Here is a 4,266-nt window from a genome sequence, read left to right as displayed (position 1 = left end):
TTTAAATCTTGGCGGGAGAGTTGGTTATCTTGGCGGGAGAGTCGGCCATCTTGGGTGTCTTGGCCCCTTTTTCTCAGCCAGCCCAACATTCCGACCTCTTGTTTTATATAATGGTATCAGGGGTCCCGACTCCATTCTGGCTACTTCCTGCTGACGGTCGGGCATTGTCACNCATTCTGGCTACTTCCTGCTGACGGTCGGGCATTGTCACAGGGGCAATCGGAAGTGGGCAGGCGAGAATAGGGCTGTAGGAGCAGTTGGTTGACTGACACCCGAGTTACTTCCTGCAAGTGTTCCTGTATATACCAAATAAGGCAGGGGGAAACCGAGATTAGCAGGAGGATTAAGCAGAGGGGTCCCGCTAAAGGGAGAAGCCATGTTCGTACCCAAGTATGGGGTCTAGGCCCCATATGGAGGTGTCTTGGCGCCTTGCTCAGATCTGGTCCTTGAGTTCCCGGATCTTGGAGGTGACTATACCTGACTGGTTGACAAAATAACAGCACTCCTCGTGTAGGTAGAGGCAGGTTCCTCCCTTTTTGGCGGTCAGGAGGTCCAAGGCACATCGGTTTTGTAGGGCAATGGCAGCCAAACTGGGACCTGGGTCTGACGATTGAGGGTGGTAGGGGATGTGGATTTTCCAGGTGATGTTGAGACTCTCTGCCACCTGTTGGATTATACTGGAAATGAAAGCAGATCCGTTGTCTGACTGCAGAGTTTGGGGTAGTCCGAATCTCGGAATGATGTGCTCGATGAGAATTGTGGCCACTGTATCCACTGTCTCTCTGGCCGTGGGATATGCCTCGATCCAGCCTGTGAATGTATCGACCAGAGTTAACAGGTATCGGAAGGTTTTGTGGCGGGGCATATGAGTGAAGTCCAGTTGCCAGTCTTCTCCTGGCTGATGGCCACGGAGTTGATGGTTGGGTCCTGGTCTGCGGATTCTGCCCTGTGCATTTACAGCCGAACAGGTTTTACAGGCTCTGTGGACTGTCTCAATTATCCTAGATAGGGAGGGGTGGTGAAAAAGAGGTTGCAGGAACTGGTGGAGGGCCTTTGGGCCAATGTGGAGAGACTGGTGAATGTCTGTGATTAGGGTGTGAGCCATGTTTTCAGGCAGGGCAATTTTGCCCTGGATGTAAATCCACCCCTTGTCCCCGGGCTTTCCCCCTAGGACTTGGAGGGTTTGCACCTCCTTTTCAGAGTAAGAAGGCCAGTGGGGGGTGTTGAGGAAGAGCATCGGAGCCAAAGAGGTGTTCAGGGCTGTTTGCCTGGCCACTAAGTCCGCCCTGTTATTGCCTTGGGAGACCAGGTCCTTGGAGGTCTGGTGGCCGCGGCAGTGGACTACTGCTACCTCGGTGGGCAAGCTAAGGGCCTCGAGTAATTTGGCAATGAGAGGCCCGTTAACTATAGGAGTGCCCTTGGTGGTCAGGAACCCCCGCTCCTGCCAAAGGATGGAGTGGGTGTGGGTTACGGAGATAGGCGTACTTGGAGTCCGTGTATATAATGACTCACTATCCCTTGGATAGGTGGAGTGCCCGGGTGAGGGCTATAAGTTCACCCTCTTGGGAAGTGGTCCCGATGGGAAGGGGAGCTGTTTCTACCACTGTCTCTGAGGTGACTACAGCATAGGCGGCGCGTCTCTGGCCGTCCGAGGCCAAGAGGGAGCTGCCATCTACGAAGAGCACACGGTCAGGGTTAGGCAGTGGCTGGTCTGAAAGCCCTGGGTGAGAGGGGGTGATGTCCTCCAGGAGTTGTGGGCAAGAGTGAGTAGGTTTGGGAGTAGATGAGGGTGCAGGCAGCAAAGCAGCAGGGTTTAAGAGAGGGGAGGCAGAGAGGGAGATCTGCGGATTTTCGACAAACAGCAGGTGGTATGGCTGGAGACGGGAGGGGGTTAATTGGGCCAGAGATCGGTGGCTGAGGAGGTCGGTGGGGAGAGTAAACTATGAGGGGCTGTCCCAAAGTAAGTTTGAGGGCCTCCTTGGTTAGGGAGGCAGCGGCCGCCAGTGCCCTGATGCAGGGCTGCCATCCTCGGGTGCTGGTGTCTAATTGCTTAGACAGACAGGCTATGGCCCTGTGTGTGTGGGCCCCACTGGTTGGGCTAGGAGGCCAGTGGCTGAGCCGGAGTGCTCATCGGTGAAAAGATGGAAGGGTTTAGAGGGGTCAGGCAGTGCCAAGACTGGCCCGGCAGTGAGACAGTCCCGTAGTTTGGAGAATACATGTCGAACAGAGGTGGGGTCAGTGAGGGGACCCTGGGGGGTCTCCTTTGCCACCTGGTATAGAGGCCGGGCCAGGATCGAGATATTCGGAATCCAATGTCTAAAAAAACCTACAAGTCTGAGAAAGGAAAGTATCTCATCCGTGGTTTGAGGAGGCGGATGCAGTCCCCGGTAAGGGACTTGGAAGTGGGAGTCAAGAAGATACCTAGGTACGTAACTGAGGGGTTACACAATTGGGCTTTAGAAGGGGTGACCTGATACCCTTTGGCACCTAGGAAATTGAGTAGGGTGGAGGTATCTTCCTGGGATAAGGAGAGGGAGGGGGTGCAGAGGAGGAGATCATCTACATATTGCAGCAGGGTGCTGGCCTTAAGGGCACATTGCTGCAGGTCTGCAGCCAAAGCCTGACCAAAAATATGGGGACTGTCTCGGAATCCCTGGGGCAGGACTGTCCAGGTCAGCTGTCCGGAGACATGTGTGTCCAGATCCTCCCAGGTAAAGGCAAAACGGAAGTAGGAGTCAGGGTGCAGGGGAATGGTAAAGAAGGCATCCTTTAAATCCTGTACCGTAAAGTGAGAGGTGTCAGACGGGACATGGGACAGTAGGGTGTAGGGGTTGGGGACGACAGGATGAAGCGGGACTATGGCCTCATTAATGAGTCGCAGGTCCTGCACCAGTCAGTAAGCCCCCGAGGGTTTGTGGACTGGCAGGATGGGGGTGTTACAGGGAGAGTTGATGGGAATAAGGAGTCCCTGGTGTCTCAGCCGGTCTATGATGGGCTTGAGCCCCTGGCAGGGAAATGGGGAACTGTGCTCGGGAGGGGAACTTGGAGCTATCCTTTAGCTGTATTCTAACGGGGGTATGGTGAGAGGCAATGATGGGTTTAGAGGTGTCCCATACCTGGGGGTCCACTGCAGGTAGACTATCTGGGGTGGGGGTCGGAGGGGCAGGAAGGAGGGGTAAGATGAGACACTCCGAAGTCGAAGGGGAAGGAGAGAGGTGAATAGTAGTTTGCAGTTTCTGGAGGATGTCCCTTCCCAGTAGGGGGACCGGGCAGGAGGGAATTACGAGGAACGAGTGCGAGAAGGGGAAACCATCCAGGCTGCAAGTAAGGGGAAGGGTCACCCTAGGAGAGGAGGAGGTCCTGTCTATCCCCATGACAGTGACCGGTGAGGTTCGTGTAGGTCCCAAGTAGGATGGCAGAACTGAGTAGGTAGTCCCTGTGTCCAGCAGAAAGGAGATGGACTTACCCGCTACCTGGAGCATGACCCTAGGCTCGGCCTGGGTGAGAGGGGTGTCCGAGTCTGGGCTCCGTCAATCGTCCTCCAACTCGAGCAGCTGGAAGGCCGGACTTACTGTCTCGGGGTTGCCTCCACGTAGAGGCGCTGAAGATCCCCGGAGGTTAGGACAGTCTGATTTCCAATGTCCCATCATGTGGCACTGAGGACACGGTCAAGTTGTCACCGTTGGGTTAGGACATTGACGAGCCCAGTGTCCCTCAGCTCCGCATTTGAAGCGGGCCCCCGTAGGGGTGCGGCTGGCTGCCCCTCTCTGTTGGCTCCTGGAGCTGGCCGGCCACAGGGCTGCTACCAAGGCCTGCGTCTGTAGCTGAACCTTCTGCAGGAGCCTGGCCTGCCGTTTAAGTTCAGCCGCCTCCTCTCGGGAGTTAAAGACTTTAAATGCCATTTTCACCAGGTCGGAAATGGGGGTCTGGGGACCCTCCTCGGCCTTTTTTAACTTTTTCCGAATGTCCGGCGCCGATTGGGAGATGAAATGAGTGGCCAGGACCGTGGCCCCTGCCGGAGAGGCTGGATCTAAGTGGGTGAACTGAGTCAAAGCCTCAGTCAGTCGGTTAAGGAATACGGCGGGGTTCTTGTCAGGGGTCTGAATAATCTCCCTGATCTTATCATAGTTGACAGCCTTATTGGAGGCCGCCCGCATTCCAGCAATAAGGCATTGGATCATCCTGTTGCAGCGCCGGCGGCCATCTTGGCTGTTCTGGTAGTCCCAGCCGGGTTTCACGGCTGGGACTGCCTGAGCGCCGACCGGC

Source organism: Ailuropoda melanoleuca, chromosome 6, assembly GCF_002007445.2.
Source record: "Ailuropoda melanoleuca isolate Jingjing chromosome 6, ASM200744v2, whole genome shotgun sequence".
Taxonomy (NCBI): Eukaryota; Metazoa; Chordata; class Mammalia; order Carnivora; family Ursidae; genus Ailuropoda; species Ailuropoda melanoleuca.
The sequence above is the reverse complement of the archived record's forward strand: the minus strand, read 5'-3'. Positions refer to the sequence as shown.